Below are 26,742 nucleotides of genomic sequence, written 5' to 3'. Positions count from 1 at the left end.
CAACACTCAAATCTGAAGAAAAAAATATATATTGCTTGGGGTAACCCCTCGCTAAAATAAAAGAGGGAAAATTTAAATTTTGAAAATACCATTCCCGAGGGCATCCCCTGGCAAATTGAATTGGCGCTAAGATTGGAAAAAGCTGGCAGATTTATGATGGAAATTAGCGAGGGGACACCCCTCCCAAAATTCCCTTCAGACATTAGTGAGGGGCTGCCCCTCGGAATTAATCTAGGTTCTCTCCCCATGTCAGTTTGCAGAATGCGCGTGCAGGATTCAATTACCAATGTTGCATTTAGTGAGGTGCTCCCCCTCGGAATTAATTCGTTCACCCACTCCCACCGCTTCCCCTTTTATTAATTGTTGTGTTTCTTCTTCTCCTTGATGTGCTTCATCTCAACCATTTGTAGTGTTTCTTCATTCCTTCTCCTTCAAAAATAATCCATTTTCTTTTTCAAAACCATATCCAGGTTTTTCTTGTTTTTCTTGTAGTGAGAGTGTTGTTTTATGATTGTTATCCTGAATCGATATCTGTTTGCGTTATGGTTCTGAGTTGATGTTGAATATGGAAGCTTCTGTTGCTAAGAAGAACTTCGTGAACCTTTGTTGCAATGCTGTTACATGGTGGTTTCAAGTCAAAAAGGTTTATCTTCTTTGTTGTTATTCATTTGCATGTTGAAGACATATATGAACCCGTGAGAATATATAACAAAACAACTACAATATTTTTAATCTTTTTTTTAGGTTCAGAGAGAAAGGTTTGGTTGAAGCAATTAAGATGGAAAAAGCTTCTTCGACATTATTTATTGAAACAAGGAGATATCATTTAAATTCGTTTTCTTTGCATACAATAAGTTTCTTTAAGAAAAACAAATTAAATTACGAATCTTTGAAAGAAAATTTGTAAATTTTGGACATATGTATGAACACTCTTCACCTGATTTGTCTAATTTGAAATCTAACTGGTCCTGTAATATCAAACCTGTAGGCACGTTGGTGAGAGTAATATAAAATATTGTATTGAATGTGTATGTGTTCATCTCTTCAAGTGATTGAAGTTATTATCATTATTTATTTATAATCTATATTGACACTGTCTACTTACGCTGATACAGGGGCATTCTCTCTGCCATAGATGTGCTTGACAACCATGCTTTGATTGGGGTAAGAATACTATTTTTATTTTTTTTAAATGGACGACATTTTGCCAGGGGCTTAACCCCAAGCAAAACAAAAAGTATAGGATTTAGCGAGGGGCTTATCCCCTTGGAAATATTCTGACACAGTCTGCGCGCCTCCTCACATCTAGCTGTTGCCTACGTTTGTGTGTGGCAGAGGTGAAAATTCATTCAGCATTTAGCGAGAGGATTTGCACGTGGGTAATTAACGAAGTGTAAAATCCCTCGGTAATTAATTTGCGACCCCCTGTTTTGCTAGGGGAGCTGTCCCCTCGCAAATTTTGTATTTGTGAGGGGGTTTTTGCCTTTAGTGAGGGGTTTAGCCCCTGGCAAATTCAGGTTTTTCTTGTAGTGAATGAGTACTTATAGTTGGTCAAAATTTTAAAGTCAGCAAATCATTGTACACCACGTGTGAACACTTTGTTCCGCAAACCGGGTAGTACTTTTCAAAACAACTATGCGATGTCTCAACTTCATCAAATTTTACCCGGAAGTGATAATGTTTACCAACAATGATATGCTTCTCTGTTTAACAGTATATCTATGTAATTTGAAACAAAAAACCAAACTAAAAAACACAGATTAGGCAATAACACTGCATGTGAAAAAGAATATGAAAGTAATTGCAAACAATATAAGAGCAAAAATATATGACCATGACCAACTGTTACATATATATAACAAACAGTGAACATCAAAATTCTGTTGCTAGAGGCTGAAGGATATCCTGTCACAAGAGGACGGCACTACTATATAGTTATTTAATCATATCATAAATATTCATATATGTACCATAGTTTGGTGCCATCACTCCTGCGACAGGAAACCCTCAAACCTCTTCTAGCACTACGCCAAATTTAAGCTACTAAAGCGCAGCTACTAAAGCGCTTTTAGCAAAAGCGCTCTCGTAGGGTTCGCTAAAAACAAAATTAATAAACAGGGGAAAATGATGCAAAAAAAGCGCTCTGGTAGGGGGGTATGAGAGCGCTTTCAAAAAGCGCTCTGGTAAGGGGGGGGGTATGAGAGCGCTTTTAAAAAGCGCTCTGGTAGGGGGGTTATGAAAGCGCTTTTAAAAACGCTCTTATAGGGTGGGTGCTACGAAAGCGCTTTTGGGATAAAAGCGCTCTGGTAGGGGTGTTATTAAAGCGCTTTTGAAAAGCGCTCTGGTAGCCCATTTAAAAAATTATATATTTTACAAACACACGCGTTTTGTTTCAGATCCAAAACACGCGAAACCCTAGCATAGAAGAGAGAGAAAGAGAAAGAGGAAGAAGCTACACTCCATCGCCTCCACCCCGTTACAGCCGAAGAGGAGGCGGAGGAGGAGGTCGCAGTCCAAGTCCCCGTCGCCGTCACCAGTCTTCTTGTTCGCAACCTCCGCCATGACTGTAGGCAGGTTTCTTCTCCTTTTTCATCAAATCTTTCATTTTTTTCCTCCAGAATCAACAATTGAAATGGATTGTTTAACATCGTTGTGCATTTTTTGAAATGGATTGTTGTTGTTTATGTTTTGATTGTGTCGCACGCTCGCGAAAAATGAACAGAGTCGCCACCAATATATTTATCCCATAAGGGAAAGGAATATCAGAAAACCTAACAAAGGAAGGAACAAGGTCTTGCGACCAGAGAATCAAGGTACGGGAGTCGGTTACGCAAGGGGAAGGTATTAGCACCCCTCGCGCCCATCGTACTCGATGGTATCCACCTACGTTTGTTTCTATCTAAAGGGTGTGTACTATGTCTATGTCTATATGCGAATGAATGCAAAAAGAAATACGGGGAAAAGAAGGAAATATTTACAAGTGCGCTCGTTCAAGCCCCGCGACTTGATGCCTACGTATCCTTTTCAGGAATCAGAGCGCCGTAGTTCGGCTCCATAGTTTCTGTTTGTTTTTGTGTTTTTTAGTTGGGCGGCATTAACGTTCGCGCTCTTGCATAAGGGGACAGCCTAGGATGCAATGGAGCGGAAATAACGGTGCCCTTAAGAAAGCGAGATGAGAGAGAGACTTTGAGTGTTTCGAGGAAATCCCTTAAGCAAGGGAAACTCGAGTTACTCTTCGGTTCGTGTTTTTTAGAGGTTGGGAACTTACGCCTGAGTGGAACCCTTAAGCAAGGGAGCTCCAAGCACTCGAACACCCCTTAAGCAAGAGAAGTTACAAGCTTCCATTCCCTTTTATTAGTCAAAGTATTTATTAGTCATTTTTTATGAGTTTTCTTGGTGTTTTTTAAAGGGATTAAATTCAAGTATTTTTAAATGGATTAAGGTTGAAAAGAAAAAGAACTAGCCTAAGAATGAAGGGAATTTCTACCTAATGTTATCATGGTTTCTACCTAAGGTTAGGATTTAAAGGAAGCATGAAAAATAAAGCGCTAAGTAGAATATTGAAAATAGCATGAAAAAGAACAAGTCAAAATATAGCACAAAAGTGAATTAAAAGTACTATTATTTTTGTTGATTTTTATGAGGGAAATTGAATTACAAGTCAAGTGAAAAGACTAAAAACAAATAGCCTAAAAACTAACATTTTTTATGGGAAAATCTAAGGTTAAAATGTAGCAATTAATTTCTAAGCAAAGCATCTAAAATCTAATTAGAAAATGATTAATTGTTACGTTTATCACCTAAAAATCTAACCTAAAGTCAAATGATTTCTATCATGTTTTTCAACTAAAAATAATAAAAAGGATTATATGAAAAACTAAATTTAACATGAATTAGTATGGGTTCAGGGGGGTGCAATGTGATGATTAAGGTGCAGTAGTAAGTCAAGCGCAGGCCCAATCATGAAGTAGCCCATCAGTCTTTGTAACAATGTAGTAAATAAAAGGTTAAGCGAATGGGCCTAAATGGGGGTGCGGTTAGCATTTCGTGATAAGGCCCATGGTTGTTTGATCCAGATTTTATTCAGATTTTATTAAAAAGAATATAACAAAAAATAAAAGAAAAAATAAAAGAAAAGAAAAAAGGAATTGAGGTTTTTAGTTTGTGACTATTCATCTTTCTTTCAGACTCACCCTTCCTCATTCCTTCGTTCTCGCGATTTCCGGCGGAGACATCACCGCCTTCGCCGCCGTCTCTAAACTCCCTTAATCAACTCCATCTAAACACAAACCTATCCTAAAATCACGCTATGAACTTAAATCTACCATCGATTTATCAAGAAGAGGCCTCACGTGGACGAATCGGAGAAAGGGAAAGACGAAACCTAGGTCAAAGATTTTGAGATTCAAGCCAAATTTCTAACAATTGGAGCGGATAAACTTCTAATCAGATGCAAATGCTAAGAGAAGAATAAGAAGATGCGTTGGACGTACCTGATTAAGTGACCTGAGCTTCCGGTGCAATGGTGAAGATGAATCTTCCGACGAATTCGAACTGGTGAGTGTCTCTTGTTCCTTCTCTTCTATTTTCTTTCTGGCTTTCTGTGTGAGCGTCGTTCTTGCAGTGTGTTGCGGGTGAGGGAGAGAGTGGTTTAGCACAAGCTTTGTTGAAGTCCTAATGATGAACTTCAACAGCTCTGAAATGTGCGTATGGTGAGTGTGAGGGAGGTGGTGAGAGTGTTTGAACTGAGGCTTTTCACTTCTTTCTTCAAAGTCTGCAAGCGAGACAATGATGAAAGCTGATAGTGCTTAGCTGTCCTTCTAAATGGGTGGAGCTGACTATTTATAGGGCAATCATTGGGTGATCATTAGGAATCCTTAGATGTGGGACTCAGCATTATAGTTTTGCAAGGTATTTTTCCACTTTCTTGAATGTGGGACTAAGTTTGCAGCACATTTTTTATTCTTTGAATGTGGGACTAATATGAATTTTGGTTCTGCAGGTTTCTTGATGGTGAAGAATGATGCCAATGCGGAGCTGCTTGAAGGTGATTGTGGAAGGGGTCAGGACTCTTAGTAACTGTATTATTTATTTTTTGGTGTTTGTATGGAACTGACTTCAATGGTAATTTGTTATGTGATGTGTTGTAAGGGAAGTTATGGTTGTTAAATTCTGAAATTGGCTAGGAGAAGTTTAGTTTAATTGGTTACTAACTGTTAGTAGAAAAACTGTTACGGTTAGTTGGAAAATGGTTATGGACAACGGTTAGAAATCATTTATAGGTTAAAGACAAAACTGTTAGGAAGTAGTAGTTAGGGAATTTAGCTAAATTCTGTTAATTGTGTGAATTAGCTTGGAACTGTCAGTGATTTTTTCTGGTTTTTCTTATTGGTTTTGTAATGTGATTGGTCATTGTGTGGTTGAGTGTATGGCATAAAATTGGGCTGGGCATTATGTATGTTTTTCTTTTATTGAAACTCTGTGGGAATTCTATGGGCTGAACTATGATGGGGATTGTTTCTTTTTGCTATTTGCAGGGTTGTAGTTTGTATGAACACACAGCTATGTGGCTGGTGTAAGGACTGATTTTGGATTTTCTGACATGAATTTTAGTATGGATATGGGACTGATTCTGACTTGTTTTTGGATTGCGTTTCGTTGTTGTGCAGATATAAAGACACGATGAAGATGATGAACTCTGAAGTTGTCACGTGGTGGAGTGGATTCGGTGATGATCGATCTTTGCGGAATGAGAAAACTGTGAATCCAAAGAATGAGGCGAGATGGTCCATTGAAGAGAAGATTCAATCTCAAGTCTGTTACAAGGTGAGCGAAAGTTTGTTATGATTGTGCTGCAAGTTTCTGAGTTTTTATTTTTGCAATGTAAGTGACTGTATGCCTATTTTGTCTGCCAGTGTGAACATGGTCCCTTGTAACTTGCAGTAGCCTTTTTTGGTTAATGTTGAATGATTTTGGTGGTGAAGGTTAGCTTATGCGGGTATGCTTGAAATATTTTGAAATTTAGGAATTGAATGATGGCTTGATGTATTGTGGTTAGCTGACTGAAGGGTATGTTTATAAGTAAGCTAGGACATGGTGGATTTCACGTGGATGATTCAAATGTTAGGGATTGAAACATGGGGTTGTTTCGGGTTTGATTTTGAGGGACTGATATGTGATATATGGTATTCTGAATGGTTAGAAACAAATGCTAAAATGATGAAGTATAGTTATGTGAAAAACGTTGAACTGGTATTGTTGTATGCGGGTGCTTTGATGGTGTTAATTTGTTTTGAATGATGATGTAGGTCTTTCGTATAAGACTTCTTTTCTCTCTGGTTTTAGTAATGCGCAGCAAGTCTGGAACTGTGTATGAGATGTATGGATGCATTTATTTTGAATTGAGTTTTTGAATTGGTTTTGAATAATATGAAAATGGATCTGTTTTGGTTTAGTTTGTGGAACTGTTTTGAATGAAACTAGTTCTGTGATATGGTTTGTATGTGAATTTCGGTGGGTAAGTTTGGACTGTTTGAAATGCAGGGCTGCCTCTGTGTTATTTTTAGTGGCTGTTTGGCAGCAGCAGGTTTATGTGATGTAGTTTTTTTGTTTTGTCTAATGGTGCAGGTTCGGTATGCAGGTTATGGGATTTGGAGAAGGGCATGGCCTGGGGTATTGGGTTCAAAGCTTGTAAATTTAGTACACATCAGAGTTTGAAGTAAAGTGAAAGCTTAAGGAGGAATTTGGAGATTAAGTCAAGGGCTGTAGAGTAGGCTTAGGATGTAGTAAACAGAAAGTCAAATGATCAGTAGTTACAAGTTTGTATTTTTCTTGTAATTTCTGGTAACTCTTTTCCTTGTAATTCCGCTTTTGATTTTGTAATGACCTTGGTAATGTGACACAACATTGTTATAATGGAATACTTCGAACCTTTAAAGAGAATTCTCTTTCTAACTTGAATTTGAAGTCCTCATCTTCTTTGGTAGATGTTTTGCATAGAATCTCATGATCATGGTGTGAATTTACCAAGATAATTGTCAAAACAAAAACTTTGGACACTTTTTATATATTGACTTTTGTACTGCTTCTTGAATTAGCCAACTGAATCAATTCCTCTTTGACACTTGAATAACAAACCCAACGATGATGATCCAAAAATATGGTCAAAAAGTCAACCTTCTTTGGTTGAATTTGACCAAAGATCCAATTAGGGAAATAAACCCTAATTCTTATCCCGGATGAAGAATGGCCTTTGTAATCTGAATGAGGATGAGAGTCTCAAAGCAATAGCGAAACCTTACCACATCAAGATCATTGATCCCGTTCTTTTAGATGTTTTAGTTAGTGAATGAACGCATGACATGTTAATGACCTAATGGGAGGTATGTACATGATTATGAGATGCATAAGCCTGGACCATTTAGAAATTAAGGGGGTAGGACAAATTTGGGGTATGACAGCTGCCCCTATTTAATCATCTTAAACCTGAAGGTGAGATTGGCGTTAGCCTTTCGAACATTCGAGGTAGAAGCAGATTAAATACCAAAGTACCATAAATTTGTCCTAAAGAGAAGATAGTGTAAGTGTTATTCTTATTTTTGTTTTGATATCTGCTGGGGAAAAAGAATTTGTTTTTCTGGTGGATATATTTACAGTGAGTAATTGGAAGAAGGGTGATAGCTTGTAACGTAGCCTAAGGTGCCAATACAAGGTTCCCAAAAGGAATGTTATATGAAATAATGACTGAAAGGAAATAGATCTCGTGCGATCCATGACCCAACATCGACTCGACAACAAAAGAGGAAAGAAAAAGATCTCGTGCGACCTTCAGGACAAAAACATAAAAGGATCTCGTGCGACCTAAGACTCGACCTCGGGAGAAGACCTCGTACGATCTTCAAGACAGAAAGGAAATAGACCTCGTGCGATCTTACGACTCAACATCAGGAGAAGACCTCGTACGATCTTCAAAACTGAAAGGAACAGATCTCGTGCGACCTACGACTCAACATCGGGAGAAAACCTCGTACGATCTTCAAAACTGAAAGGAGAAGATCTCGTGCGACCTATGACTCAACATCGGGAGAAGACCTCGTACGATCTTCAGGACAGAATAGACCTCGTACGATCTAAGACTCAACATCGAAAGAAGATCTCGTGGCGATCAACTCGTTAACAGAAGAAAAGGGAATAAGATCTCGTGGCGATCTATGACCCAACATTGAGAAGATCTCGTGCGATCTCCCACACTTTAGAAGGAATAAGATCTCGTGGCGATCTATGACTCAACATCGAAAGAAGATCTCGTGCAATCCTCTACACTTTGGAAGGAATAAGATCTCGTGGCGATCTATGACTCAACATCGACTCGACATCAGGGGACAAAAGAAGACATTGTGTCAGACGCTCATCAGAAACTGAGGATACCTCGTATCGGCACCATGGCTTAAAAGTGTTTGTAGTGTGATAGCAGATATCAGGCAAAGTTTGTACAGGTAACAACTTTTGAGGGGATGGGTCATTGTTCTGATCCAACATTAGCTCCTATTATCTGGCTCATGCTTTGTATGCATGCTTGAGTTTTTTTTTTTATGGCGTAATGATCCATTGTGATGGATATGCTACGCTTTCGAGGGTGCAATGCTATATGCAATGAGTACTATATGCGGAGAGTGCCAAATAAAGGCTTTGGCGAGGCAGAGGAGCGGGATCATTGGGGTCCGTTGCTTGTGACCTTGAGCCATCATCGTGAATTGATATTGGAGCCCTACAGTACCAAAGATTATTGGTAACTGCGTTGAGGGTTGGAGCATAGCCCTGCTGGGGATGAAATGACCTTTCTCGACTTTCCTTACATCCTAAGCTGCTTGGGGAATCACGAGTTTTGAGAGACCGCTCTTCGTCTGTCATATGGAAGAGGGATATGGACCTTTTCAGGTGCCCCATGCTTACCAGTACTGATGAACCATACTCTTGAACTTGCATGCGGGATGACGATGACCTTTGTGACATATCCTGAGCCAAGCTGATGGCTAGAACCTGCAACCTGCACAGAAAACAACGTTTGGATGCAAATGGCACCCCTTCGAGCACTTTTATGTTTACGTAACATCATGTTTCGTTTTGATTTTGTGATTATTGCCCCCACGCTTTCAATGCAATGTTTAATAACGAATTAAATCACATCTCGCATGCGAAAAAGAAAGAAAGCTTTTGCATCAAAAGATCATTTTATTGATGGAATGCCTGTGAATAGGCTTCTGTACAGGGAAGCAACTCCTAAATGAGGTAGTTGCGAAAAAGAAAATAAAATGCAAAGAGTAAAATGGCAAAGAGAAATGCTCGGATTTCCATTAAAACTGATATTGCTACAGTTCCCATATCCTCGATCCTCTCAATGCTTTGCTTCAGAAAGGTAATGGTTGGATTGATTCGTCCGTTCTGTCAAGGGCTTATAGTGGTCTTTGTGAAAGATATTCAGACTGCAGCCTCTCGCTTTTGATCCCTAACTTTTGCCTGGATCGCCCTTTCGAGTTTTCAATCCAGCGGGATGCCCCTTTTTGCCTAAGTCGCCTTTTCAGGTTTTCAACTTAGCGGGTTATTCTTCTTTTTTTGTTTTATCCCTAATTTTTGCCCAAACCCTTTTGGTTTGCCGGGATGCCCTTATTTTTGCCTAGGTACGTCGACCTAGCGGGTCTTTTATGCGTAGTATTTTTTGACTGAGTCTGAATTGACTGGAAGCGGAACGTCTTCCCCATCCATCTTTGTCAGGATTAAAGCACCACCTGAAAATGCTTTCTTCACAATGTATGGTCCCTCATAGTTGGGAGTCCATTTGCCCCTTGGATCAGTGTGAATTGGCAAGATCTTCCTTACGACTAGGTCACCTGTGTGGAATTCTCGAGGCCGAATCTTCTTGTCATACGCTTTCTTGATCCTCTTTTGGTACAACTGGCCATGGCAGATAGCAGATAAGCGTTTCTCCTCAATTAGATTGAGATGATCAAGCCTCGTTTGAACCCACTCTGTTTCATCGAGTTTGGCGTCCATCAAGATTCTCAACGAAGGAATTTCCACTTCGACAGGTAGTACGGCCTCCATGCCGTAGACAAGAGAGAAGGGAGTTGCCCCAATTGAAGTACGAACCGAAGTTCTATAGCCATGCAAAGCAAATGGCAACATCTCATGCCAATCTTTATACGTTCTAACCATCTTCTGGACAATCTTCTTTATATTCTTGTTAGCAGCTTCGACTGCGCCATTCATCTTTGGCCGATAGGGTGATGAATTGTGATGTTCAATCTTGAACTCTTCACACAACTCCGCCATCATCTTGTTATTAAGATTGGACCCGTTATCAGTGATGATCTTGTTTGGAACCCCATATCGGCATATGATCTCTTTCTTGATGAAGCGAGTAACGACTTGCTTGGTTACGTTCTTGTAAGAAGCAGCTTCAACCCATTTGGTGAAGTAGTCGATAGCAACAAGAATAAATCTGTGCCCATTTGAAGCTTGTGGCTCTATGCGCCCAATCATGTCTATGCCCCACATAGCAAAGGGCCAAGGCGACGTCAGGACATTCAGAGGAGTTGGGGGGACATGAATTCTGTCAGCATACACTTGGCATTTGTGACATTTCTTCACATACACATAACAATCACTTTCAATCGTCATCCAATAATATCCCGCTCGCAAGATCTTTTTGGCCATAGAATGTCCACTGGAATGAGTTCCAAAAGATCCTTCATGAATTTCCCGCATGATCAATTCTGCTTCGTGTCTATCCACGCATCTGAGCAAAACTGAATCATAGTTTCTTTTGTACAGGACGTCTCCTGACAAGAAGAATTTGGATGCTAACCTTCGAAGCGTTCGCTTATCACCAATCGTAGCATCTTCGGGATACTCTTGCTTCTCGACATACCTCTTGATGTCGTAATACCATGGCTTTTCATCATACACATCTTCAGTAGTGAGACAGTGGGCAGGGAATACATGGGCAGGTTCCTTGTAACGGAGGATTGTTATGTCTGGCACTTCTTTAGGGGAGCTAACTCTGAACATAGCCGCCAAAGTAGCCAAAGCATCTGCCAGTTGATTTTCCTCTCGGGGGATGTGATTGAAAGTGATTTCCTCGAAAGCGGGCAGTAACTCCAAGATATAATCCTTATAAGGAACTAAATTGGGGTGTCGTGTCTCCCAATCACCTCTCACTTGATGTATAACCAAGGCAGAATCCCCATAAACCTCAAGGATCTTGATTCTCATATCAATGGCTGCTTCGAGACCCATTATGCAAGCTTCGTATTCTGCCACATTGTTCGTGCAATCAAAGCATATTCTGGCTGTGAAAGGGATGTGAGTTTGACGAGGAGAAGTCAAAACTGCCCCAATACCATGGCCCATAGCATTTGATGCACCATCGAACGTGAGAGTCCATCGCTCTCCTGGTTCGGGTCCTTCATTATCATCTAGTTTCATGATATCTTCATCAGGAAAGTCAAACTTCATTGACTGATACTCTTCTAATGGTTGATGAGCAAGATGATCTGCAAGGACACTTCCTTTGATGGCCTTCTGTGTGACATACTGGATGTCGTATTCTGATAAAAGCATTTGCCATCGGGCTAGTCTTCCTGTAAGAGCCGGTTTTTCAAAGATGTACTTTATCGGGTCCATTTTGGAGATCAATAGAGTGGTGTGAGTCAACATATACTGCCTCAGTCGGCGAGCAGCCCATACCAAAGCACAGCAAGTGTTCTCGAGTAGTGAGTAGCGGGATTCACAATCGGTAAACTTTTTGCTCAGGTAATAAATGGCGCACTCTTTTCGACCAGACTCGTCATGTTGGCCCAGCACACACCCCATAGATCCTTCAAGCACAGTTAAGTACATAAGGAGCGGCCTTCCAGGAACCGGAGGCATGAGAATTGGTGGCTCTTGGAGATACTGCTTGATCTTTTCGAAGGCTTCCTGACAATGATCATCCCAACGGATATCTTGATTTTTGCGCAGCAGTTTGAATATGGGTTCACAAGTGTCAGTGAGATGAGAAATGAACCTGGCTATGTAATTCAATCTCCCAAGGAACCCTCGAACTTCTTTTTCATTCTTCGGTGCTGGCATGTTCTGTATTGCTCTTACTTTATCAGGGTCGACCTCAATCCCTCGTTGGCTCACAATGAATCCAAGTAATTTTCCAGATCGCACTCCAAAAGTGCACTTGTTTGGATTAAGCCTCAACTTGAATTTACGCAAACGAGCAAACAGTTTCTCAAGATATACCAAGTGTTCCTCCTCAGTTTGGGATTTTGCAATCATATCATCGACGTACACCTCAATCTCTTTATGGATCATGTCATGGAAGAGGGTCACCATTGCTCGTTGATATGTTGCACCAGCATTCTTAAGACCAAAAGGCATCACCTTATAACAATACGTACCCCACGGAGTTGTAAAAGTAGTCTTGGTCATATCTTCAGGAGCCATCTTTATTTGATTATAGCCAGAAAAACCATCCATGAAGGAGAATACCGAATACTGAGCAGTGTTGTCGACTAGCACATCAATATGAGGCAGAGGGAAATCGTCCTTCGGACTTGCCCTATTCAAATCTCGGTAGTCAACACACATGCGTACCTTTCCGTCCTTCTTAGGAACAGGTACTATGTTTGCAATCCAAGGAGGATATTCACACACAGATAAGAAACCCGCCTTCAACTGTTTTTCAACTTCCTCCTTGATTTTCAAAGCCATATCAGGTCGAGTTCTTCGTGGTTTCTGCTTTACAGGCGGACATTCTGGTTTGAGCGGTAACCTGTGCATAACTATATCCGTGTCTAAACCAGGCATGTCTTCGTATGACCAGGCGAAGATGTCAACATACTCTCAAAGCAGCTCAATCAACCTTCTCTTTACATCACTTTGCAAAGCAGCCCCTATCTTGACTTCTCTCTTTGCTTCTTCTGTACCGAGGTTGATGATTTCTATGGCTTCTTGATGTGGCTGAATAGATTTCTCCTCTTGTCTCAAAAGTCTTGCCAATTCTTCAGGGACTTCACAATCTTCCCCATTATCCTCATCAGCTTGGTCAATTGGATTCTCAAAGATATCAAGACGTGGAACTGTAACATTATCATTTTTGATGGAATTCGAGCCGGATCTGCACGATGGATGATTTATGCCTTAGAATGCAACACATAAAAAGAAAGAAAAAAAGAAAAAAAAGCTTTGCCATTTTTGAAAAAAAAAATTTTTTTTTTTTTAAAAAGTAAAAACAAAAATGAAAGAAATGGAACAGTAATTGCATGCGAAGATATGATTTTCATTCAATATTAAACAAATTGAAACAACATGGGGGCCCTTCTTTGTACAAGTGGTCAAAATGCTTAGGGCGAAGCATATGACTTATCGAAACAAGAAAATTACATCTCGATAAAAGTGACTCTGGGGATGTCCAAGATAGTCCAATTGTTGAGCTCCTGTCTAGGCGCAGCATGGCAAATGAATCTGGAGAGATCTTATTCATCATCATCATCCACGGCGAGAACCTGACTTCCAGAACTGGTGCTTGCACTGACGAACACTTGAGAAATGGGGGGAATCACCTTCTTTCCAGGAATTATGCTGAGCTGAGTAGAAGAAGATGGCTGATACCCAAGGCCATACTTGTCTCGCTTCTCATGAACATCAATCAGCTTGCCCCAGGCACTATGGGGAGTACCGGCTTCTAAGAAGGCCTTGGCATCATTTAGAGACGAGAGGGGCGCTCCGAGTTCCTTCTTATTCTCAACCACGGGGAGTTTATCAACCGACACAATCTCTAATGCCTGAAAAGGTGTCTCTTGTATCTCTCCTTCCACTTCAACATAACGGTATGACGCCAGATTATTGACTATCAAATCCTCTTCACCAGTGATCACAACAATCTTGTCATTCACAACAAATTTCAAACACTGATGGAGGGTAGATGTCACAGCCCCAGCAGCATGGATCCAAGGACGACCCAAGAGGCAAGTGTATGAAGGACGTATATCCATAACATAGAAGGCAATATAGAACATGTGAGGGCCAATCAAGACAGGCAGATCAATTTCCCCTTCTACGGACCTTCTAGAACCATCAAACGCTCTGACACTCATAGTGCACGGTCTCATCATAACCCCATCCATACTCAGCTTAAACAAAGTAGTCTTGGGCATCACATTAAGAGAAGAACCTGTATCAATCAGAACTCGAGACAACACAGCATCCAGACACTTGACTGAGATATGCAACGCTTTGTTATGTGCCCTACCCTCAGGTGGAAGTTCATCGTCGGAAAAACCCAAACAATTACCAGCAGCAATGTTAGTCACAACCCCTTCAAACTGAGGCACGGTAATGTCTTGAGTTACGTGAGCGGAAGCCAGAACTTTCATCAGAGCATCACGATGAGCTTCAGAATGCACCAAGAGAGACAAGATGGAGATTTTGGCTTGGGTCTGATCAAGTTGGTCAATCACTTTGTAATCACTCTTCTTAATGATCTTCAAGAGTTGCTCGGCATCTTGTGCATTACGTGTTACAGGAGGATCAACAGCAACTTGCTTTCCTTTTGCTTGTGCACTAGCCTCTTTATTGGTCTCTTTAGGGGGCGGAGGAGGGGCAGCAAAGATCCGACCACTACGGGTAATACCACTAGTGCCAGTAATATTTTGATACTCGAGGTACCCACTGGAGGACAGTCAAACTTCTTCCCTCGAATATACACGGCATTATAACTCCAAGGAACAGCCTTAGAATCATTCACAGGAGAGGGAACAATAGACGAGGTTGAAGGAGTCAAAGGAACATTTGGAACCTGAATAACCAACGGAGTCCTCGGAGCCTGAATGACCAAGGGAGTACTCGGAGCACGAATGACCAAAGGAGTATTCTGATTCTTTGACACCTCAGCAGGATAGTAAGGTATCTCTAGAGTAGCCACATCTTCGACAGGAACGACCCTTTCCACTCTAAGAACACCTTCGTCCATTAGTTTCTGGATTTCTTCTTTCAACCTAGTGCATTCCTCAGGGTTAGAAGAACATTGCAAACAGTAGTCATGTAGCTCACACAAAACCTTTTGTTGCATAAGATATTCTCTGACAACCGCTAGCGGCATCCTTACCTCATTAACATCATTTACCAGGATCTGATCATCACATAACTCAATAGCATTGGTCGTACCAGCATGAGGAGGCATAGGATTATTCTGCACATTGGGACCAGTGGGGGCGAATGAGATAAGCTTGTCGTCAAGGAGATCCTGAACCTTCAATTTGAATGCTCTACACTTTTCAATAGTATGGCCTGGAGCCCCTGAATGAAATTCACATCGAGCATTAACATCATAACCAGGAGGGAGAGGACTAGGCGGAGGCCCAAGTTCACGGAGTTGTACCAATTGGCCAGCAAGCAACTGAGGGAGGAGTTGGGCATATGACATCGGAACCGGATCAATACGCCTATCTTGGAATCTTGTTCTTTGTGGGCCCCTTTGACCTTGAGGTCTAGGGTTCTGTTGACGATTCTGAGGAGCAGCAGCTTGTTGTTGTGGTACGAAAGGCTGTTGGGGTGTCATCCATGGTTGTGGGAGAGCGGCAGCATATGCCTGAGGGACATATGGACCAGGAACAGCATAAGGCATCGGATAATAAGGAGGTGGAACAGCAGAATATGCAGGAGCTCGGCTTTGGTCAACAGAGGCAGTGCTAGTCTCACCTTCCTTCTTCTTCACAAACCCAGAATACGGCTTCTTACCGTTACCACTTGAGGTGCTAGGAGTAGTGACACCTTGAATGGTACCAGCTTTGACACAGTTCTCAACCCTCTCACCAATGATGACCACATCCGAAAAGGAAGGAGAAGTATTACTAACCATGTGCTGAAGATACGGCCCTTTCAGAGTTCCCATAAACAAATCAATCAACTCGCGGTCCAAGAGAGGAGGTTGGACACGGGAAGCAAGTTCACGCCACCTCTGGGCGTATTCTTTAAAAGACTCCTCAGTTTTCTGTGACATATTTTGCAGCTGTGCGCGGCTAGGAGCCATAGCAGTATTGTAGTGGTATTGTTTCAAGAAGGCATCAACAAGTTCTCCCCAAGTACTAACATTAGACCTCTCGAGCTTCATATACCACTCTAACGGGGCTCCAGTGAGACTATCCTGGAAGAAATGCATAAGCAGAGGTTCGTTCTCAGCGTGAGCGGCCATCTTACGACAGTAGGAACGAATGTGAGTCTCTGGACAGGTAACTCCCTTGTACTTATCAAAATTTGGCACCTTGAACTTCGGGGGAATAACAATCACAGGTACCAAGCACATAGCAGCGGTGTCGAAACTCGAAGTTTTAGCAACTTCAACGGCTTTAAGACGTTCTTCAAGAGCTTGGTACATCTTAGCAGTCTCAGTCAACTCAGCAGTAAGATCATGTTCAAGGTCAATAACCTCGTGGTGGTCATCCACTACCTTCGGTATCCCCTCAGCAGGAATCTCCTTAGTTTTCACCCCTCCATCAGCAGAATTGGTAGGAGTGTCTTTGATCAACCCAGCAACGCTCTTTCTGAGCTCTTCCTGCCCTTGGACAACGACATGAAGAGTCTCCATAAGTTGGGTCATTCTTTCCCCCATAACATCCATATCCCTACGGAGGGCAGCTTGACTCTGTTCAAATTGATCCATGATTCTCTCGTTGCTCCTGGTGCGGTAAGGATGTAAGAAAGTCAGCTTCGTCGTTGGAAAAGAAATCTGTTGTTGGAAGGGACCCCAATTAGAATCTGATAAAAAAACCTGAAAATGCAGTATGATATGAGTGCATGGGTGCATGTGTGCATGTTATATTATTTTCAAGAATTTTTGGCTTTGTCTCGAACCAACACTACAAGATAATGAGAAATAACGAAGCGCAACCAAGATAAACAACCATAATCCATTAATTCCACAACCACGTTTGAAGTACAAAATATTCTGCTCTCATGAGCCAACAATACAGAAAATGGAAATAAGAACCCCATCCAACAAGACTGGTGGTGATTCTATAACAAAAACCAATACTAAGCAGGATCTCCCATGTCCAAATGACGAAGTGGGCTATCTCCAATGTTCTTATAGCTCCAAGCCTTCATTTCTTCAAACAGCTTTTTGGTCTCAGCATGGGTTGGTCTTTTAACAACTTCTTGAATCAATAGGTCTTTCTGAAATGCATGGTCTCCAAGTAACGGCTTCTCAATTCCCAACCTCTGGCTTCCTCTTGAGCTTGAGTATCACTTTGCCCCTTTTCCTCCACTCGACCCTTCAGCTTGCGAATTTCTTCATAACACCCCTCAATCCTTGCCTGACGTTCCAGAAGGAGCTTGTCTGCTTTCTTTCGACGGGCTTTCTCTGATTTGGCTATATCAGTTTGGATTTGGAGCCTCTTTGTCAATTCCGCCAACTGATCCTCATAATGCTCTTTGATCTTCCTCTCTTGAATCTTAGTGGACTTGGGATCGGCAACCACTCTCGGCCTCTTCTGAGAAGTGCTTCCCTTGGCGTACAACTCTTCAAGCTCTATTTCTCTCATTTTCAACTTATGAAGGGCAGAAAGCTTCTCTTGCCTATCGGTATTCATCTTAACTTGCATCGTCTCCATTTGTTCAGTCAATTTCAGATTCTGCTCAACAGTCTGATTATAACGAGGCATGGAGACAATGTTGGGTTGTGCGCCAACAGGAGGGTACAAAGGATCCTTAATAGGGAAAGGCATTCCTTGGGTATTAGCCACAGTTTCGACCCACTTTAGTATAGTCTTCATAAGTCGCACAGTCCCTTTGACCAAAATGCTTCTTGTCTCTCCAACAAATGTTCTTCCAGGCTTGTACAGCTTCTGCCATCTGCCCATTGTCGGTGACCACATGATAGAAAATGTTCTCAGCTATCTCAGATTGCTCAGGAGGATTGACGAAAGCATATCCATAAGTTCTCCTAGCCAAGACGGGATTATAATTGATCCCACCTCTAATACCCATGAGGGGCACATTATTGAACTTTCCACAACTCATGATAACCTCCTTGTCTTCCAAAGATCTGTTATACCATACAATGTCTTTGGCCCTAAGTCCCATAATCCTTTCAGCCCATTTAGAGGTGTGCCTACTATCAACGAAAGCTCCACGTTCAGGCAAATGTGATCTGAACCAACGGTATAGCAAAGGAGCAAAACATCTGACCAAACCTTTCTTTTGACGATTCTTTTGATGAACTGAATGATAAACATCCCCCAAGAGTGTAGGAACAGGATTCTGCAGAATGAACAAATGGATTGCACTCATATCAACAAAATCAGACACGTTCGGGAACATTAGGACACCATAGATACTTAGAGCCAGGATAGCCCTAAAAGTGTCCCATTCTTTCGCTTCAGCAGCATCACACCCTCTTTTGACCAGGAACTCCATATGAAAACCCTGATATCTTCCTCTCTCGGAAAGATTTGCATCAACAACTGACTTGCTCAAATAAAGAGCCTTGGAGATTTCAATAGAAGTGGGAGCCTCCATGGTGCTATAGTACGGAACTTCCCCCTTCTTGATCGGAACACCAAGGAAAAGAGAATATTCTTCCAATGTGGGAATCAAAAGGTAGTCAGGGAACGTGAAGCAACGGAGAGAAGGGTTGTAGAACTGAAGCAAGGTATGAACTCCTTCTTGCTCGTATTTGGTGAACGGCATCTTGAGAAGACTCAGAATATACCCATACTTTTCACGGAACCTGGTTGTTTCATCCGGCGTGATCTTCTTAACCAGACACTCGAGAGAATCCAGATTCGGATTTAGAAATGTGTAGGAGATGTTGCGACTACCAGTCTTCAATGGAGGAGCCATGAGTTGGTCGGAGACAAAGCCAAATGTTCCTGAAAATAAATAAACATGCATGTTAAATGATATGGCGGAATGCATTTCATCGGGAGAATCCTAAAGTCCATTCGTTATTGCATATTTTCTTTTCTTTTCTTTTTTGTGAAGTAAAATATTCTCTTTTTCTTTTCATTTTCTTTTTCTTTTCTTCTTATTTTGAAATGGACTTTAGAATTCTCCCCAAATGAAGTGAGGTGGATGCAGTAACATTGATGTGTCATGGTGCAATGTGGTGAGAGACTGAGTGCCTCTCGCAATTCTGAATATCTGAGTAACACTGGGTATGACAAGTTCAAAGTTTCGGCTTCAGATTGCAATGTGAAAATCCGGGTATGATGAAGGCTAGTATCCTGTCCCTCCCCAAACTCACGGGTATGGATTCTAGACACGGACAGGTGGTCTCTAATGGTCACCAGGGTCTACAGTTCCCATGGGGTACAAAGTGTTTGAGGCAACAAGCGTGCCAGACACAGTGTTCCATGAAAGAACCTCGCCCAGTTGTGGTACCCCATATTGAACTCATCCATAGCAAGCGCTACGGTAGTCAACATGAGCATCCACGCTAATCCTATGTGTCACTTGGCCTGGGTAGTGGGCCTTTTACCTCAAAACCTCCACCTGCAAAACAGAACAGAAGACCCCAAGGAACACAGAATATAACCCATATGCATGATGTGCAAACAGAAATAAACATGATATGCAAGCAGAAAATAAACATACAAACATATATACAAAGTATAGACATAAAAACAAGTAAACACCCAGTAAATAAACAAACAAACGCAGGCTAGGATCGACTCACTAAGGATGGACCAGCAACAGGTCTAGCAACATCCCCAGCAGAGTCGCCAGCTGTCGCACGCTCGCGAAAAATGAACAGAGTCGCCACCAATATATTTATCCCATAAGGGAAAGGAATATCAGAAAACCTAACAAAGGAAGGAACAAGGTCTTGCGACCAGAGAATCAAGGTACGGGAGTCGGTTACGCAAGGGGAAGGTATTAGCACCCCTCGCGCCCATCGTACTCGATGGTATCCACCTACGTTTGTTTCTATCTAAAGGGTGTGTACTATGTCTATGTCTATATGCGAATGAATGCAAAAAGAAATACGGGGAAAAGAAGGAAATATTTACAAGTGTGCTCGTTCAAGCCCCGCGACTTGATGCCTACGTATCCTTTTCAGGAATCAGAGCGCCGTAGTTCGGCTCCATAGTTTCTGTTTGTTTTTGTGTTTTTTAGTTGGGCGGCATTAACGCTCGCGCTCTTGCATAAGGGGACAGCCTAGGATGCAATGGAGCGGAAATAACGGTGCCCTTAAGAAAGCGAGATGAGAGAGAGACTTTGAGTGTTTCGAGGAAATCCCTTAAGCAAGGGAAACTCGAGTTACTCTTCGGTTCGTGTTTTTTAGAGGTTGGGAACTTACGCCTGAGTGGAACCCTTAAGCAAGGGAGCTCCAAGCACTCGAACACCCCTTAAGCAAGAGAAGTTACAAGCTTCCATTCCCTTTTATTAGTCAAAGTATTTATTAGTCATTTTTTATGAGTTTTCTTGGTGTTTTTTAAAGGGATTAAATTCAAGTATTTTTAAATGGATTAAGGTTGAAAAGAAAAAGAACTAGCCTAAGAATGAAGGGAATTTCTACCTAATGTTATCATGGTTTCTACCTAAGGTTAGGATTTAAAGGAAGCATGAAAAATAAAGCGCTAAGTAGAATATTGAAAATAGCATGAAAAAGAACAAGTCAAAATATAGCACAAAAGTGAATTAAAAGTACTATTATTTTTGTTGATTTTTATGAGGGAAATTGAATTACAAGTCAAGTGAAAAGACTAAAAACAAATAGCCTAAAAACTAACATTTTTTATGGGAAAATCTAAGGTTAAAATGTAGCAATTAATTTCTAAGCAAAGCATCTAAAATCTAATTAGAAAATGATTAATTGTTACGTTTATCACCTAAAAATCTAACCTAAAGTCAAATGATTTCTATCATGTTTTTCAACTAAAAATAATAAAAAGGATTATATGAAAAACTAAATTTAACATGAATTAGTATGGGTTCAGGGGGGGTGCAATGTGATGATTAAGGTGCAGTAGTAAGTCAAGCGCAGGCCCAATCATGAAGTAGCCCATCAGTCTTTGTAACAATGTAGTAAATAAAAGGTTAAGCGAATGGGCCTAAATGGGGGTGCGGTTAGCATTTCGTGATAAGGCCCATGGTTGTTTGATCCAGATTTTATTCAGATTTTATTAAAAAGAATATAACAAAAAATAAAAGAAAAAATAAAAGAAAAGAAAAAAGGAATTGAGGTTTTTAGTTTGTGACTATTCATCTTTCTTTCAGACTCACCCTTCCTCATTCCTTCGTTCTCGCGATTTCCGGCGGAGACATCACCGCCTTCGCCGCCGTCTCTAAACTCCCTTAATCAACTCCATCTAAACACAAACCTATCCTAAAATCACGCTATGAACTTAAATCTACCATCGATTTATCAAGAAGAGGCCTCACGTGGACGAATCGGAGAAAGGGAAAGACGAAACCTAGGTCAAAGATTTTGAGATTCAAGCCAAATTTCTAACAATTGGAGCGGATAAACTTCTAATCAGATGCAAATGCTAAGAGAAGAATAAGAAGATGCGTTGGACGTACCTGATTAAGTGACCTGAGCTTCCGGTGCGATGGTGAAGATGAATCTTCCGGCGAATTCGAACTGGTGAGTGTCTCTTGTTCCTTCTCTTCTATTTTCTTTCTGGCTTTCTGTGTGAGCGTCGTTCTTGCAGTGTGTTGCGGGTGAGGGAGAGAGTGGTTTAGCACAAGCTTTGTTGAAGTCCTAATGATGAACTTCAACAGCTCTGAAATGTGCGTATGGTGAGTGTGAGGGAGGTGGTGAGAGTGTTTGAACTGAGGCTTTTCACTTCTTTCTTCAAAGTCTGCAAGCGAGACAATGATGAAAGCTGATAGTGCTTAGCTGTCCTTCTAAATGGGTGGAGCTGACTATTTATAGGGCAATCATTGGGTGATCATTAGGAATCCTTAGATGTGGGACTCAGCATTATAGTTTTGCAAGGTATTTTTCCACTTTCTTGAATGTGGGACTAAGTTTGCAGCACATTTTTGATTCTTTGAATGTGGGACTAATATGAATTTTGGTTCTGCAGGTTTCTTGATGGTGAAGAATGATGCCAATGCGGAGCTGCTTGAAGGTGATTGTGGAAGGGGTCAGGACTCTTAGTAACTGTATTATTTATTTTTTGGTGTTTGTATGGAACTGACTTCAATGGTAATTTGTTATGTGATGTGTTGTAAGGGAAGTTATGGTTGTTAAATTCTGAAATTGGCTAGGAGAAGTTTAGTTTAATTGGTTACTAACTGTTAGTAGAAAAACTGTTACGGTTAGTTGGAAAATGGTTATGGACAACGGTTAGAAATCATTTATAGGTTAAAGACAAAACTGTTAGGAAGTAGTAGTTAGGGAATTTAGCTAAATTCTGTTAATTGTGTGAATTAGCTTGGAACTGTCAGTGATTTTTTCTGGTTTTTCTTATTGGTTTTGTAATGTGATTGGTCATTGTGTGGTTGAGTGTATGGCATAAAATTGGGCTGGGCATTATGTATGTTTTTCTTTTATTGAAACTCTGTGGGAATTCTATGGGCTGAACTATGATGGGGATTGTTTCTTTTTGCTATTTGCAGGGTTGTAGTTTGTATGAACACACAGCTATGTGGCTGGTGTAAGGACTGATTTTGGATTTTCTGACATGAATTTTAGTATGGATATGGGACTGATTCTGACTTGTTTTTGGATTGCGTTTCGTTGTTGTGCAGATATAAAGACACGATGAAGATGATGAACTCTGAAGTTGTCACGTGGTGGAGTGGATTCGGTGATGATCGATCTTTGCGGAATGAGAAAACTGTGAATCCAAAGAATGAGGCGAGATGGTCCATTGAAGAGAAGATTCAATCTCAAGTCTGTTACAAGGTGAGCGAAAGTTTGTTATGATTGTGCTGCAAGTTTCTGAGTTTTTATTTTTGCAATGTAAGTGACTGTATGCCTATTTTGTCTGCCAGTGTGAACATGGTCCCTTGTAACTTGCAGTAGCCTTTTTTGGTTAATGTTGAATGATTTTGGTGGTGAAGGTTAGCTTATGCGGGTATGCTTGAAATATTTTGAAATTTAGGAATTGAATGATGGCTTGATGTATTGTGGTTAGCTGACTGAAGGGTATGTTTATAAGTAAGCTAGGACATGGTGGATTTCACGTGGATGATTCAAATGTTAGGGATTGAAACATGGGGTTGTTTCGGGTTTGATTTTGAGGGACTGATATGTGATATATGGTATTCTGAATGGTTAGAAACAAATGCTAAAATGATGAAGTATAGTTATGTGAAAAACGTTGAACTGGTATTGTTGTATGCGGGTGCTTTGATGGTGTTAATTTGTTTTGAATGATGATGTAGGTCTTTCGTATAAGACTTCTTTTCTCTCTGGTTTTAGTAATGCGCAGCAAGTCTGGAACTGTGTATGAGATGTATGGATGCATTTATTTTGAATTGAGTTTTTGAATTGGTTTTGAATAATATGAAAATGGATCTGTTTTGGTTTAGTTTGTGGAACTGTTTTGAATGAAACTAGTTCTGTGATATGGTTTGTATGTGAATTTCGGTGGGTAAGTTTGGACTGTTTGAAATGCAGGGCTGCCTCTGTGTTATTTTTAGTGGCTGTTTGGCAGCAGCAGGTTTATGTGATGTAGTTTTTTTGTTTTGTCTAATGGTGCAGGTTCGGTATGCAGGTTATGGGATTTGGAGAAGGGCATGGCCTGGGGTATTGGGTTCAAAGCTTGTAAATTTAGTACACATCAGAGTTTGAAGTAAAGTGAAAGCTTAAGGAGGAATTTGGAGATTAAGTCAAGGGCTGTAGAGTAGGCTTAGGATGTAGTAAACAGAAAGTCAAATGATCAGTAGTTACAAGTTTGTATTTTTCTTGTAATTTCTGGTAACTCTTTTCCTTGTAATTCCGCTTTTGATTTTGTAATGACCTTGGTAATGTGACACAACATTGTTATAATGGAATACTTCGAACCTTTAAAGAGAATTCTCTTTCTAACTTGAATTTGAAGTCCTCATCTTCTTTGGTAGATGTTTTGCATAGAATCTCATGATCATGGTGTGAATTTACCAAGATAATTGTCAAAACAAAAACTTTGGACACTTTTTATATATTGACTTTTGTACTGCTTCTTGAATTAGCCAACTGAATCAATTCCTCTTTGACACTTGAATAACAAACCCAACGATGATGATCCAAAAATATGGTCAAAAAGTCAACCTTCTTTGGTTGAATTTGACCAAAGATCCAATTAGGGAAATAAACCCTAATTCTTATCCCGGATGAAGAATGGCCTTTGTAATCTGAATGAGGATGAGAGTCTCAAAGCAATAGCGAAACCTTACCACATCAAGATCATTGATCCCGTTCTTTTAGATGTTTTAGTTAGTGAATGAATGCATGACATGTTAATGACCTAATGGGAGGTATGTACATGATTATGAGATGCATAAGCCTGGACCATTTAGAAATTAAGGGGGTAGGACAAATTTGGGGTATGACAGATTGGAATGAAAAGTGAGTATTTAATTGGAGATTAAGCAATATAAAAGTATTAAAAGAAAAATAAGTAGTAGAAGTGAAACATTGAATAAAAAGAGGAAAAGGGTAAAGTGAATCATTCCTGGGCTGCAGGAAACAAATTTTTATTTATAATTTCCCAAAAAAATCCGCAGCTATACCTTTCGAATATTTTTTTTGCAGGTAATTCGTGTTTTTCTAGTAGTTGTATAAATTCACTTGTGAGTATTAGTGAGCATTCAACTGCATAAGTCTTTACTTTTCATGTTAAGGGCATGTTTAGGTGAAGTTATTTTAGCTTATCTGTTGACTTAAGTATGCACTTGTTATGGAAGACAATGCGAAAAGAACTTATGACATTTTCATTAGTTGTTTTAAGCTTATTTTGTTTAGCTCTCTTATTATAAACATTTTTATATACAGGACTTGTTTGTTACATATTATAAAAAAAAATATTTGTTTTATGTTGCTTGTTCAGAGTTTGATCCTTGTGTTGATTTTTATGTTTACTTCGTATGAAATCTTTTGATTTTTCTTGTTATGAATTTTTTTTTTTATGTTGGAAATTGGAATTGTGCAGGAATTTTGGGTTGGAAATGAAGAGCTTGTCAATCTGTATGAGAAGAGACTTGGTGATGCTGGATATATTCATTTTAAGCTCGGAAGGACTAACAACTGTAGGCAGGTTTCATCAACTTTTACATGATTCAAGATTTTCTATATGTAGTTAGTAATAATCACGTTTTTCTATTGTAGGTTGAGCTTCAAACAGTGGATGGACTGGTAAAGGATAGAACACAATGTGCCCCTGCCGATTATGTTCCACAGAATATGAATCAAGTAATGTACCCCGAAGTCTTCTGTGGCAGGATCGTTCGGGGTACAGTTATTTGATTCATATTCTGTGACACAATACAACATAGCTCAGGTGACTACTGGTTCTCCACTAAAGCATCAATACAACATAGCTCCAGATAATACAGGAAGCGTACATTGGTTGCATAAGAACTCGGAAGTTGTTTCCCATTTAGTTGTTTTGGTTTAGAAATATGTGAATTGGTTTAGTTGTTTTGGTTTAGAAATATGTATATATGTATTTTGATTTACATTAATGGTATATAATATAATACTTTTTTTGTATATAATCGATATCGATTATAATGGTATATATCGATTTGAAATGATAAATTATAGGTTCATGAAAAAATACTGCCAAAAAATAGTAAATTACAGGTTCTAAAATATTGCTGGCAAAAGTGCAGGTTTAGAAATAATAAAAAGCATAAAAAAAAAACGCAACATACGAAAGCGCTTGAAAAAAGCGCTCTTATAGGGGTGCCTACCAGAGCGCTTTTTCCTGAAAAGCGCTCTTAAAGGGGGGCCTACAAGAGCGCTTTTTCCAGAAAAGCGCTCTTATAGGGGGTCCTACCAGAGCGCTTTTAAAAGCGCTTTCGTAGCCTATGCCAGCGCTGGCTTTGGCAGCGCTTTAAAGCGCTGTTAAAGGCCAAAAAAAGCGCTTTTAAAAGCCTTGCGCGTTGTAGTGTAGGCATTCTTCTTGATTTTTGCTAATTCCTTCCTACAAGCATATGTATATATAGATAAATTTTTGTGTATCATGTTTAGTCTTTGGTCTATTTTTATTTTTTATTCTTCCTACAAGTAACTTTAATCACATGCAGGAATTGTTGTGAAGTCGCCAGAATTTGGAACTACTTGGAAAAAAGAAGAATGATGTAATGACTTAAATCGCACCATTTCCCTTTGGAGAAACTTACAGGCAGGTTACATTCTTACATAAGTTTTCTATTATAATGATAGTGAAAGATATTTACGAGGTTCTAGAAATTGTCAATTTATTTCATTTCTATGTACACGAGAAAATGTGTCAACTTCTTATTTGAATGGTCAACTAAAAATAATGGAAAGAAGTTTTTCTTGTGGAATTATTTTAAATGAGAAAAAACGATATACTGGATCATGTCAAATCATCTTAATATTTTTAAGTTAATTGTATGATATGACTATTAGATAATTTTTTATTGAATGACAGTATAAAACTATGTACTACCTTTAACTTTATTTTAAATTTATTTTGAATATGGGCTGATAAATATAAATAAGATATAAAATTTTAGATTAAAAAAACATGTAGCAAAACTTTTATATTATTTCTAAAGTAATTTGAA

At 39.9% G+C, this 26,742-nt stretch overlaps 1 long non-coding RNA gene across 1 annotated transcript; it reads left to right on the top strand.

Annotated features, from left to right (window-relative positions):
* The first annotated feature begins 424 nt into the window (after nt 1-424).
* Nucleotides 425-26,423, top strand: LOC131647306 (uncharacterized). The gene is made up of 3 exons (XR_009297779.1): nt 425-643; nt 1,116-1,164; nt 26,236-26,423. It is a non-coding gene; the product is annotated as an uncharacterized LOC131647306 (long non-coding RNA).
* The last annotated feature ends 319 nt before the right edge of the window (nt 26,424-26,742 follow it).

The sequence above is a fragment of the Vicia villosa genome, linkage group LG2 (assembly GCF_029867415.1).
Source record: "Vicia villosa cultivar HV-30 ecotype Madison, WI linkage group LG2, Vvil1.0, whole genome shotgun sequence".
Classification (NCBI taxonomy): Eukaryota; Viridiplantae; Streptophyta; class Magnoliopsida; order Fabales; family Fabaceae; genus Vicia; species Vicia villosa.
The sequence above is the reverse complement of the archived record's forward strand: the minus strand, read 5'-3'. Positions and strand labels throughout refer to the sequence as shown.